The sequence below is a fragment of the Spermophilus citellus genome, assembly GCF_964194105.1.
Source record: "Spermophilus citellus genome assembly, chromosome: 8".
In the NCBI taxonomy this organism is placed as follows: domain Eukaryota; kingdom Metazoa; phylum Chordata; class Mammalia; order Rodentia; family Sciuridae; genus Spermophilus; species Spermophilus citellus.
In genome coordinates, this window is record NC_138189.1 from 118,556,545 (window position 1) to 118,570,862 (window position 14,318).

Consider the following 14,318-nt stretch of genomic DNA (forward strand, 5'->3'; position numbering starts at 1 on the left):
GTAGGACTCAAAATTAGTTTAAGAAAAAAAAACTACACTTGACTTCTTTAATATTAACGTGACATTGAGGGAAACAGACCTTAAGAATATGTAGGATAACATGGGTGACATTCTCAAAATTATTCTACTTCACTGGATCATAAATGTCAAACAGTCCAAATTTCTTTTTATTATGAGTTTTGTCTCAACATTGCCTTTAACAAACAAATAGAATCACCACATGGTAAATTTGCTCTAGTTTTTGGTTTAATTTTTAAAGTTTTATTTTAATTACTATTAAATACTACCACATGTTAGCATTCAATTAAATAGATCACCTGAATGAAAATAATTTAATACTTGATGTTGAAAACAATAAAAATATTTGAGGCAAGATAGAAAAAAATTAAATATGATTTCATCTACTTTCCAACATATTAAATCTTTTTCATTGAATTTAATTTTGTACATTATTAACATAAGAAAATCATACAATCAAAAATCATAATGCTACAACTTTGCATTTGACATGGTATGTAATAACATCAGATGTAAGGGTGGCAAGCTAACAAATATTAAGCCTATTTTAAACAATGTAGCAATTAAAAATCAAGTAATCATTTTGGTCAAAGTCTTCTCCAATATTATTTCCTTGTACATGTAGATAGATAAAATATGAAAAAGAAAACAATAATATAAGGAAAAAAAAAGGTTCAGCTCCTTAAAGCAGTACAGAAATGGCTTCCATTTTATGTTTCAATTATGTATTTTTAATTTGTTCTAATTTGTTATACATGACAGTAGAATGAATTTTGACACATCATACAAAAATGGAATATAATTTTTTTATTCTTCTGGTTGTACATGATGTAGAACTACACCAGTCATGTAATCTATATGGACATAGGGTAATAGTGTCTGGTTCATTCTACTCTTCTTCCAAACCTCATACCCCACCACTCCCTTCACTCCCTTCTGTCAAATAAAAAGTATCTCTCTTCTTCCCTAGCCCTCCCCCATTGTGAATTAACATCCACATATTAGAAAAAAATGTTTGGCCGTTGTTTTTTTGGAGTTAGCTTATCTTGCTTAGCATGATATTCTAAGAAGCTCCAACCATTTACCTGCCAATGCCATAATTTCATTCTTGTTTGAGGCTGAGTAATATTTCATTGTGTATATATTCCAGAGTTTTTAAAATCCATTCATCTGTTAAAGGGCATCTAGGTTGTTTTCACAACTTAGTTTTGCAATTGGAGCTGCTATAAACATTGATGTGGCTGCATCACTATGGTATGCTGATTTTAAGTCCTGTGGGTATATACTGAGGGGTGATATCTGGGTCAAATGGTGGTTCCATTCCAAGTCTTTTAAGGACTCTTCATACTGCTTTCCAAAGTGGGCACACCAATTTGCAGTGCCACCAGCAATGTATGAGTGTTTCTATTCCCCTACATCCTTGTCAATATTTATTATTTCTTGTATTCTTGATAATTGCTCTTCTGACTGGAGTGAGATGGGATCTTCGTTTTGCTTTGATTTGCATTTCTCTAATTGCTAGGGATGATCATTTTTTCATATATTTGTTGACTGAGTGTATTTCTGCTGTGAAGTGTCTGTTGAGTTCCTTTGTCCATGTATTGATTGAATTATTTGTTTTTATGGTATTAAGTGTTTTGAATTATTTGTTTTTATAGTATTAAGTGTTTTGAGTTCCTTATACATTCTGGAGACTAACACTCTGAGGGGCAGGTGGCAAATATTTTCTCCCATTTTGTTAACTCTCTCTTCATGTTCTTGATTGTTTCCTTTGCTGTGAAGAAGCTTTTAGTTTGATAGTGTCCCATTTATTGATTCTTGATTTTACCTCTTATGCTTTAGGATTCTTATTAAGGAAGATAGTTTCTAAGCTGACATGATGAAGGTTTGGGCCCACTTTTTCTAGGTATGGGGCCTCTATCCGGTGCCTAAGTCTTTGATCTACTTTAAGTGGAGTTTTGTGCAGTGTGAGTAATAGAGATTAATATCATTTTAATAATATAGATTTCCAGTTTTCCCAGTACCAATTATTGAGGAGGCTATATTTTCTCCAATATGTTTTTGGCACATTTTTCTGGTAGGAGATAACTGTATTTATGTGGGTTTATCTCTGTGTCTTCTATTCTGTAATATTGGTGTATCTGTCTATTTTGGTGCCAATACCATGCCATTTTTGTTTGTTTGTTTGTTACTATGGCTCTGTAGTATAGTTTAAAGTCTGGGATTGTGTTGCCTTCTGCTTCACTCTTCTTGCTAAGGATTGCTTTGACTATTCTGGGTCTTTTATTTTTCCAAATGAATTTTATAACTGCTTTTTTTTGGTTCTATGAAGAATGTCATTGGGATTTTAATAGGAATTGCATTAAATCTGTGTAATGCTTTTGGTAGTATGGTCATTTTGACAATATTAATTCTGCCTATCCAAGAGCATGGGAGATCTTTCCTTCTTCTAAGTTCTTCTTAAATTTTCTTCTTGGGCTGGGGATGTGGCTCAAGCGGTAGCGCACTCGCCTGGCATGCGTGCAGCCCGGGTTTGATCCACAGCACCACATACAAAGATGTTGTGCCCACCGATAACTAAAAAACAAATATTAAAAAATTCTCTCTCTCTCTCTCTCTCTCTCTCTCTCTCTCTCTCTCTCTCTCTTAAAAAAAATTCCTTCTTTAGTGTTCTGTAGTTTTCATTGTAGAGGTCTTTCACCTCTTTGATTAGATTGATTCTCAAATATTTTATATTTTGATACTATTGTGCAGGGGTGCTTTTCCTAATTTTTCTTTCATTGGAGGCATCACTGATATATAGGAACCAATTTGATTTATGGGTATTGCTACTTTGCTGAATTCTTTTGTGAGATTCAGAATTTTCCTGGTAGAGTTTTTAGGATTTTCTAAATATAGAATCATATTATTAGCAAGCAGTGATAGTTGAGTCGTTCTTTTCCTATTGATATCTCTTTATTTCTCCTGTGTAATTGCTGTGGGTAGAGATTCAATAAAAGTGGTGAAAGAGGGCATTTTCTTTTTCTTTTTCCAGTTATTAGAGGAAATGCTTTCATTTTTTTTCCATTCAGAATGATGATGGGCTTGGGATTAGATAGATAGCTTTTACAATGTTTAGGTATATTCCTTACTATTATTAATGTTTCTAGGGTTTTGAACATGAAGGGGTGTTGTATTTTATAAAATGCTTTTTCTTCATCTTTTGAAATGATGTCTTGTTTTTAAGGCTATTCATGTGATGAATTACTTTTATTGTGTATGTTGAACCAACCTTACATCCTGGGATGCACTTCACTTTATTGAGGAGTTTATCTTTTTAGTATGCTTTGGTATGCACTTTGTATGAATTGTTAATAATTTTTGCATATATATTTATCAGGGATATTGATCTGAAGTTTTTTTTCCTTGTTGTATCTTTTCTTGATTTAGTATCACAGTGATACTAGCTTCATACAATGATTTTGGAAGGGCTCTCTTCTCTTTCATGAAATAATTTGAGGAGTAGTGGGGATAATTATTCCTTCAAGGTCTTGTAGAACTTGGCTGAGAATCCATATGGGCCTGGGCTCTTACTAATTCATAAGCTTTTGATAGTCTTTATTTTAATTGCTTAAATTTGATCTGTTTAAATTGTGTATGTCCACTTCAGTCAGTTTGGGTAAGTCATATGTCTCTAGCAATTATTTGATGTCTTTGAGATTTTCTATTTTTGTATGTGGAGGGGGTAGCAGGGATTGAATTCAGGGGCAGTAGAACACTGAGCCACATTCCAAGCCCTATTTTGTATTTGATTTGGAGACTGGGTTTCACTGAATTGCTTAACACCTTGCTGTTGCTTAGGCTGGCTTTGAACTCATGATCTTCCTGTCACAGCCTCCTGAGCTGCTGGAATTATAGGTATACGTCACCACATCCAGTGAGATTTTCTATTTTATTAGAGTATAAATTTTCAAAATAGTTTCTGATTATCTTCTGTAATTCAATAGTGTCTGTCATGATATTTCCTTTTTCATCACAAATTTTAGTAATTTGAGTTTTTTCCTCTCTTCATTAGGATGGGTAAGTGTTTATTAATTTTATTTATTTTTTTAAAGAACCAATATTTTTTTCAATTTTTTTGAAATGTTTCTTTTGTTTCAATGTTATTGATTTGAGCTCTGATTTTAATTACTTTCTGTCTTCTACTGCTCTTGGTGTTAATTTGTTTATCTTTTACTAGGGCTTTGGGATGTAGTATTAGGTCATTTATTCATTGCATTTCTATTATTTTAATAAATGAGTTCAATGCACTAAACATCCATCTTAGCACTGCCTTCATAGTGTTCCAGAAATTTTGGTATATTTTATTCAAATTCTAATTTACCTCTAAGAAATTATTTTTATCTCCCCTCTGATGTCTTCTGCTATCCACATATGATTCAATAGCATGATATTTAGTCTCCAGGTGTTTAAATAGCTTCTATTTTTTAAAATTTTATCACCAATTTCAAATTTCAATTCATTATGTTCTGATAGAATGTATAGTATTATCTCTATATTTTTGTATTTGCTAAGAGTTGTTTTGTGGCCTAAGATATGGTCTAATTTACAGAAGGATCTATGTGTTACTGAGAAGAAAGTGTATTCACTTGTTGATGGATGGAATATTCTATATATGTCTGTTAAGTCTAAATTATAGATTGTATTATTTAGTTCTATAGTTTGTTTGTATAGAAGATCTATCTAGTAGTGAGAGAGAGCAGTGTGTTAAAGTCAGTATTATTGTGTTGTGGTCTAATTGTTTCTTGAAATAAGAAGGGTTTGTTCAATATATGTAGATGTTCCACTGTTTGGGACATAAATATTTATAATTGTTATGTCTTGTTAATGTATAGTTCCCTTAAACAGCATGAAATGTCTTTCTTTGTCACTTCTGGTTAATTGTGGTTTAAAGTCCACTTTATATGTTACTAGGATAGACACCCCTGCTTGTTTATATGATCCATGTGGTTTTTTTTTTCATCCTTCCATCTTTTATCTTTGGATGTCTTTGCCTAAGGTGAATCTCTTTGAGACAACATATTGTTGGGTCTTTCTTTTTATCAATCCAATCTTCTAGTCTATGTCTTTTGATCAGTTTAAGCCATTAATGTTCAAATGTATATTGAAATATGATTTGTATTCCCAGTCATTTTTTTTTCTGGTTTATACTTTGAATTAGTTTCTCCTTTGATTGAATATTCCTTTGTTATAGCTCCTTCCTTTGCTGGTTCTCTCTCTCTCACTCTCTCTCTTTTTTTTTTTCATTTCATCTTCTAGGAATATTTTTGCTGTGAATATTCTATAGTGCAGGCTCTCTAGTTGTGAATTCTTTTAACTTTTGTTCATCATAGAAGGTTTTATTTTATCTTCAAATCTGTAGCTTAATTTTTCTAGACTTAAAATTCTTTTTTTTTAACAAGACTTTTATTGTTGTCTTTTGTTTGTTTGGTTGGTTTTTGTTTTTTAATTGAAGTTTGCTTTCTGATCCTGCTTCCATGAATGGTCAAGACCAAGAGAAAAGGGAGGGGAACCAGCTGGCACAGGGATGGATCATCTCCACAATATTCCATTTATACACAGAACTAAACAGACAAGCATAGAGTCACCACTGCAGTTAGAAGTTGAAAGCCTGGGATGGGGGGGGGGATGGGTGGGAAATAGGTGTTTCATTAAAAAAAATACAGGCCTCCCCCCAAACTGGGTGCCTGGGGGAAGACTTGGTCTGTTTCAACCCAAGAGGAAACAGAAGATCAAAAGCAGTTTGGGAAGGCCAGAACTATCAGGGATGGAGGGAGGAGGGGGTCTAGGGGGTGGAGGGGCTGTTTGGCAACTGGGGTGAAGGGAATGCCTTCCCCCTATGGGGATCCCTCCAGCCCCTCTGATCTGGCAGGAAGGGGGCAGCCTGCAACCCCCTAGGGCAGGTCTGGGGCTGCCAGATGCTCCAGTTAGGGGGCTGGAGGGGGCTCACAAAGGCTTGCCCTCCAGAGAGATGACAGAAGTGCCCCCCATTTTTTCAGCCAGGGTGCAGTGATGCTTGACCTCCTCATAGCAGTTTGCTTGTAATTCGTGCTTGATTCTTTTTGATGGTGTCCTTGGAACTGGCATAGATCATTTTGCTCTTAAGGGGTGCGGATTCAGGGGCCCAGAAAATAAACACCAGGTCCTCCTTCTTGCTCTCCTTGGTCTTGTAGGTCACGTCATAGAGGGCATAGCAGCAGTCCTTGTCTGGCAGCATCTTGACAAAGGTGGCCTAGGGATCATCCACAGTCTGGCCCACATCACCTACAAGGATCTCCTTGCCCTCCTCCAAGATGATGTTCTTCTTGTCCTCACTCAGGCAGAAGAGCACTTAGGTTTCTTCACTATCTCTGGTGTTGAAGACATGGTACCTGCATATCATTGAATACCTTGATGATGCCATCAGAGACAGTTACACCAGAAGCCATGTTTCTAGAAGCGAAAGGAAGACTGCAAGAAGAGCCTGTGAAGATGAGAGCTGCCGCAGCTACTGCCAGGATCCAACTGAAGCTGGATTTAAAATTCTTGATTGGTACCTATTTTCTTTCTGAGCTCGAAATTCTTAGCTTTGAGGGTCTGGGTTGAGATATCATCAGAGATCTAAATTGATTTCCCACTAAACATAATATAATATTTTTCTCTCTCAGCTTTTAAAATTCTATTCTTATCCTATATGCTAGGCATTTTCATTATAATGTGCCTTGGTGTGGGTCTGGTAATTTTGTACACTTGAGGTACTATAAGCTTCTTATATTTGATTTTCCATTTACTCTTTAGGTTTGGGAATTTTTCTGATATTTCATTGAAAAGATTGTTCATTTCCTTGGTTTGTATCTCTCTGCCTTTATCTATCCTGAAAAATCTTAACTTTGTTTTTTCTTCATGTTGTACCCTAATTCTTAGAAATTCTGTTCATCATCTTCTACCATATTCTCTGCATGGTTGACTTTATTTTCAAGATTATATATTTTATCTTTGTTGCTTAGGGGTCTGTATTTCAAGGGTTCTGGTCTGTTGGTGATGCTTTCCATTGAATTTTTTGTTTGGTTTATTGATTCCTTCATTTTGAGCATTTATTTTTTTTTTCTTTTTCAGAATCTATCTCATTACTGAAGTGACATTTTACCTCCTGAAGTTTATCTCTGATTTTACTCCTTGCATCATCCTCTATGTCACAGATAAGTTTAACTATGTACATTTTAAACTTCTTCTCTTACATGTCTTCTACTGTGTTCAATGGATCCTATTATTGGAACATCTTGGTTTGTTTGTGGCACTTTATTCCCTTGTTTGTTCATCTTGTTTTTATGTCTGTCCATTTAGCCTTGTGGATCTGAATCAGTATAGCTTCTACCTTGTAGACTCACAGTGTCCCTGAAGGTTTCCAGTATCTCATGTTTAAGGGGGAGAAAAATAATACCTGATGCAAATAATACACAGCCTTAAACCTAATAGCTCCTATTTAGATGTTTATAGTTTGTCAAATTAAATAGAAATTATGTGTTCAATTATTGTCTGCAAATGTTTATAAGGAAGGAGGAGAGAAGATAGAAGTAAAAAATTATAGGAAGAAGGAAAGAGGAGTTAATAGAGATTGACTGTTAATAGGAGAAAAGAAAGAAGGAGAATCCAGGGAAACAGAAAAGAAAGAAGACAAAAAATTATATATATATATATATATATATATATATATATATATATATATATATGAATATATATGAAATATTTAAAAATAAAAATAAAAGAATACACAATAAAACTATAATACATTATTCAGACATCCCATTCCTCACTAAACTGATGCATGAAAAATACTTGATTTCAAAAATAATAAAAAATTTGAAAGAAGAAAAGAAAAAAGAAAGGGGGAGATATCAATGCAGGCTTGAACAATTTTTCCCACTAGAGTTCAAAAGTTTTTCCGCTTCCCTTCTCAACATTTAGGTGGTGTTGTCTGAAGTTTGATGTTAGTTCCACCCTCAAGACGGTTGGTGTTCTTAGGTTGAGAGTGTTAGTTCTGGAAGCAGAACTTGTAGAGGTGGAGTGTAGGTTTAGTTGTGCTCCAGTCTGTCTCTTTCTTTTTTATTAGTTGTTCAAGACAATACAATGATCTTGACATATCATACATTTGTGCTAAAAGCATGCAATGGAGAAAGGATAGCATCTTCAACAAATGGTCCTGGGAAAATTGGAAATCCATATGCAACAAAATGAAATTGAATCCCTTTCTCTCACCATGTACAAAAGTTAACTCAAAATGGATCAAAGAACTAGGCATTGAACAGAACTCTGCATCTAACAGAAGAAAAATTTGGCCCTAATCTCCATATCGTGGGATTGGGCTCTAAATTCCTTAATAGGACACCTATAGCACAAGAGTTAAAATCAAGAATCAACAAATGGGACATATTCAAACTAAAAAGTTTTTTTCTCAGCAAGAGAGATAATAAGTGAGGTGAATAGGGTGCTCCAGTCTCTTCACTGGGAGCCTATTTTTCTAGAGATTTTAAGTCAGCCCACCTCCAAAGCCCAAAACTTGCTTGTCTATTTTGGAAGACTGCACCCAGGAATTTCCTTTGGTTTCCACTCATGTGGTATAGGAGCCTGTTCTTAGCCCACTGCTCCACCTGCAGGCCCTATGATTCCTGGTCTCTGATTCAGTATCCAATCTCTCTCACCCCTGTCCTTTTAAATTTCCAGTCAGGCACTACTCTTCCAGCTGGTCCTGCAAAGAGCCAGACTGGAGGGGGAGGGTTAAGCCAGGTGAGTTTCTAAAACCAGTATTCCCCTGTGTAAACCTGTCTCCATGCTTGATTTTCTTCTGGTCACTCAGGCACACTCTCTGTCACACAGAGTGGGTTTGACCAGCTCATTTTTCAGTCCATACTCAGGTCTGCCAGAAATTAGCTACTTGAACTGCCAGTCCCCACGCCATGGCTGCAAAATAGTCCTTTCTGTGTCCTCCTTGCATGCCACTAAGAGGAATGGTGGCTTTCCTCCTGTATATGGTTATGGTGTAGCACAACACACTGTAATTTCAAGAATTGTCTTTGATCTGTAAGCTCTCTGTACCCTGACATGTCTCAGTCTTTCTGAGAATGGAGGTTCTTTTAATTCCTTTTTTTTCTTTATTGTGCTCACATAGGGAATGTTCTGTGAGTTTAGATGCTGCTGCTGCTGCTTCTGTGGGGCTGGGGATCTTTCCCCTTATTTTTTTATACAAGATCTCCTGAGCCCCTGATTTGTTTTAATGTCCAGTATTAAATTCCATTAAAGTTCTTTCTATTCTTGATCATTCACCCACCTTATCGAAAAGCTGTCTGTCTGCTTTTCTTGGTTCATGCCACAGACCCACCTGGGAAGTGACCCCTCTATTCCTTTATCTTCCTGTTATCTCTCTAATATTTTTTTTTCCTGTAGTTTACACAAATAAAAGGAACAGCTATGCAGGAGAGTGCCAATTATTTTTTATGGTCTTTTTCTTATGCATCCTACATTTAGACTACAGGGAAAACAACTGGATCTGCAAACATCAAACTCACATTAGAGTTCTGCATTTTCTTCCAATTACTGTTTATTTGCCTAAAACTCTGGTGATTCATATCTCAATTTATGTATTGTTTACCAGCCTTTCCTCTCATCATTCTAATTTATTCTCTAACCAACATCAATTGTTTTCATTCAGTTTACTTACTCCAGGTGCTAGGGATTGTTCCCCTTTTTGCTTTATTGGACATAGAATGAAATAACAAACTTAAAGATATTTTCCAGTTCAGTTATTTCCCCTCACAAGAGAGAGAGACTTGTACATGTCTGAACGATTGTGAGATCTAATTTGTATTCTTCTTGTGCTGAGCAATTCCCTGCAGAGTCCTGAACAATCAGTTGTATATCACAGCACCAAGACTAGCAACACTCCACCCATATCTGACATTCATTTGATTATTTCAAAAATGTCCTTGTATCTCTTTCTATTCTTCTTGATGAAGAATAGACACAATTTGATGAATTGTGCTTCTGTTCTATGTGTTTGTTTTCCTCATTATTGTTTAGATTAGAAACAGAAGATGACTTAAATTTTACTCATCATTTTCTCTTGATTTTCCCTTTTGTGTGTGACATTCCTAAATATATTTAGATTCTGTCTAAACTTGTAACTTGTTGTGTCATTGATGAAATCATATATGTAAATAAAGTTAGTCATATGCATTATTAATATTTTGGGTAATATTCTCATGGGATAATTATTTCCTCCTTTAAATCAATAAAGATTATTAAATTGATAACAAAGTATAAATATATTTTGTGGCTTTTTGGACTTCTGTTTCTAGTTACGTATTAATAAATTTATTTAGCAGGAAAGATGTTTACTTCCCTTAAGAATTCCAAAAAATTTCGATATTTTTCTTAAAAACATATTTCAATATTTAAACTAAAAATATTAACTTTACTATATAATACCAATTAGTATTTATGAAGTGAATATGATTAATGTTATTTCACTGATTTAGCATATACTCTTAGAATATATACTAAATTAATACTCTAAAAATTATACATGAGTGTTTATTTCAAAATGCTAATTGTCCCTATATGTGGTCAGTTCATGTAATGAAAATACATGAAAAATTGGAAATACAACTTAGTCAGTCATTTAATAAAATCTATTGGGCAGCTACTTTGTGTCTGATACTTGATGAAGTATTTGGAATGAGAAGATGATGTAACAATGACAAATATGAACAAGTAAATATTTTTCAACTATTATAATAAATGGTTTCATATATTTCCAAAGAAACACATATATGAGCAAATAATTCTGCCTAACTAGAGTCATGGAAATTTGACCAGGGTTAAAATCTGAGGTATGCTGTAGACAATATAAAGGATGACATTTTTAGTAAGGTGACCAGAAACAAAGACATGTAAGTCATCCAACATAACTTAGGTATTAGCTTCCTTGAGCCACCATAACAAAACATAACAAACCAGGTGGTTTAAAATAACAGGAACTGCACACAGAACATTTTGCTGGAAATATCAGCCTGAACTTTAAGAGATGGAAACAGGCTGAAGTGATGGCATCAGATATAAATGATGGATGTGTCCTTTGGGTTAGCTGACATTGCTTACTATGTAACATAGTAGCCACTAATCAACTTTTCCTTCTCTCTTCTTCCACTGTGGTCTCCCCAGCTTCTGGCAACTGAGCTATATCTAAAACAAAATAAACTTGAAAAACCAACTCCCTCAAAAACAAACAAAAAACAAACAAACAAAAATTTATTTTTTCATTTTTGAAATCAAGGCAAGGACATAACCCATTTGAAGCATCTAGAGGTGATACCTTGTTTGTCTCATCTAGCATTAAATATTTCTGGGAGTCCTTGATGTGCTTTGGCTTCAGGTTGTACTACACCAGTGTCCTTCATGGGGCTTCCTCCCTCATATGCTTTGTTTATTCCAATCTTCCTAATCTTTTGAGAGTACTGCAAATTAGATCTAAAATGTACTCTAATCCAGTTCATTAGAACTTGATTACATCTTCAAAGTTTTAATTTACAAATAAAATTGTGTTCTTAGATACTGGGATTAGGATTTGAACATATTTCCAGATGATATAATTCAACTCACAACAAAGTTCCACCAAGGGGTCTTTGGAAGCAAATTTAAAGCAATTGCCAAGACATACAAATAAGGAGGAAAAGTATGAAATCAGCAAAGGTTTTAATCCAGGTATCTACTGAAGTGCTAATTTTTGCTTTACAAAGTTGAATGTTAGACAGCTGTGGAAGATGAATTGGAAGGTAAGAATGCTCTGATGTCAGTAGAGAAGAACTACCAAAGACTGGCAAGAGGAGAAAGAGGGGGAAAAGAGAAAAAATAAATAAAAATATGTGCTTTTAGTGGCAAAAAAAAGATTGTGTGGAGGGAGAAGAGGAGAGAAAGTGACTTGATGCAAATATTGGTGGGCAGGTGATTCAGTGAAAAGTAATTTCACACACAGTAAGAGAAAATAAGAGGAGTCTTGGGACAGTGAATTAGGAAGAAGAAAGCTCATTATGTTTCAGTTTTCTACAAGTAAACCTTGAAACTTGGGGAAGATATTAATGAGAATATGTTCCACGGGCAGCTGGCAATATTAGCCTGAATTTGAGAAATGGAGAGAGGCTAAAGTGATGGCATCAGATATAAATGATGGATGTGTCCTTTGGGTTAGATGACATTGCTTAGATTTATTCAAACAAGAAAAGGAGAAAACACTGTGTCAAATAAAGCATTAAAATAATTTTCATGAAGAAAGCTGTATTTAAACTATTTTACAGTTTAAACTAGTTAAACTTTAAAAATTTAAATCACTTAAAACTGGGCAGGAATTCAAAGTATCTTAATAAATGTTATCATTATTATCATCATCATCATTATTGCTCAGATAAAATATACTTAACTTTCCATAAGTCTGTCAGGAAATTGGGTTACTAGACCATCATAATTTTAATGAAGTTTGTATTGTAAAGATTCTTTAGATTTACAGAAAAATGTGAAGATAGTATAAAAAGTTTCTGTATATTTTCTATTCAGTCTTTAAAAAGTCTAACTTTCATATGGTACATCTGTTACAGTTTGTGAAACAATATTGTCACATTGTTACTAATTATAGCCCATATTTTTTATTTTATAATTTCTTAGGTTTTTACATAATATATTTTATAATTCCAGAATCCTATCCAGAATACCAAGTTATATTTAATAGCTATACCCCTGGGTTCCTCTTAACTTCGACAGTTTCAGACTTCCCTTGTTCTTGATGATCATCTTGGCCATTAGGAAAAATTCTTGTCAGATATTTTATAGGCCAATGTTCAGTTGGGATTTGTCTCTTGCATTTCTTATGGACTATGAGGAAGAAGACCACAGAAACAACTTGGCATCTTCATTGCATCACACCAAAGATATATATTATAAACATGATTTTCACCTTTATTGTTGACTTTGCCTGGCTAGATAGTATTGTCAAAATTTCTCCCCTGTAAAGTTAAACTTGCACTATCACCATGAACATTCTGAAAGAAAGTCACAATGCATATCCCACAGTGAAGGAGTGGAGAGTTTTGTTCTTGATGACGGAGTATCTATAAAGAATTATTTGGAGTTCTTCTGTGTGGGACATTTATCTTTTTTCCCACGCTTACTTATTTATCTAATCATCATTGATATCAGTATGGAATCAATTATAGGGATTTTTTTAGCAGGTTCTTTTGAAAAGCTCAGGGAACTGGTTGCTCATCTTGTATGATTCATTTTTATTGTTGTTGTTCTAAAATCAGCCATTTGCCAAGGATCCCTGATTCCTTCTATTTAAAACTGGCAATATAAACAGATTCTAGTAGGTAAATAAGATTATGGCGATGGAGTGCCATTGTTTCTGAATCTTCTTCAGATGATAAGCAAAAAACATATATATTTGTGTACATTTTTCTGTATTTATGCATATGCTTATAATATTTTCTACATAAACTTTATATAAAGCTAAGCATGAGTATTTGTTGATTTCTTTATCTTTAAACCATTACCACATATATTATTCTAGCTTCTTTTTGCCCAAACCTCCTAATCCAACAGCAAAACGCTCAGCTCCCATTATCCCTCATCCATTTATTTGTTTGTTAAATTCCAGGATTAATAATGTACAATAGTATTAGAATTGTTAACCCATATCCCTGTGAAAAATCATTGTTATCCACTAGAGGGCAGAATTTATGGAAGTTCCTTTTGTTTTTACTCTAAAATTCTTCAATCATGTCAAATATTTTTTAGGTTAATACCTTTCACATTTTCAGTAAGGTCACTTCATATATTCATATAGAGTTTAATATTTTAGCAAGAAAACTTAAAATAATTATTAAATCCACCCACAGTTTATATTTTATAAAGAAAAGGAAAAGAGAAAACATCATTCATCCATACTTTTGAATAATAGCGGCTCTAAAATGAATCTCTTTTCAACAGCAAAACACAGTTTCTAATGGTCTTATGAGATGTTCATTTAGTATTGTTTTAAAATTGTCTTTGTTGTGGTGAGAACATAGTTTTATAATTGCTTTACTTAAGTAGGATTATCCACATCATTTTTCAGAAATTTTAAGAAGACAATAGTGACATATTTATTTAAAAGTTTCTGTGCAACTATATTTCTAACGTTATAATAGTTAAAAATTAACAATTTGGAATAAAGCAGACCAATTTGTAATGTCTTCCAG

General features: G+C 34.0%; 1 pseudogene across 1 annotated transcript; it reads right to left on the minus strand.

Annotated features, from left to right (window-relative positions):
* Positions 1–6,003: 6,003 nt before the first annotated feature.
* On the minus strand, positions 6,004–6,485 carry LOC308654954 (cofilin-1-like; annotated as a pseudogene). Its single transcript has one exon. The product of its transcript is annotated as a cofilin-1-like (transcript).
* Between the last annotated feature and the right edge of the window lie 7,833 nt (positions 6,486–14,318).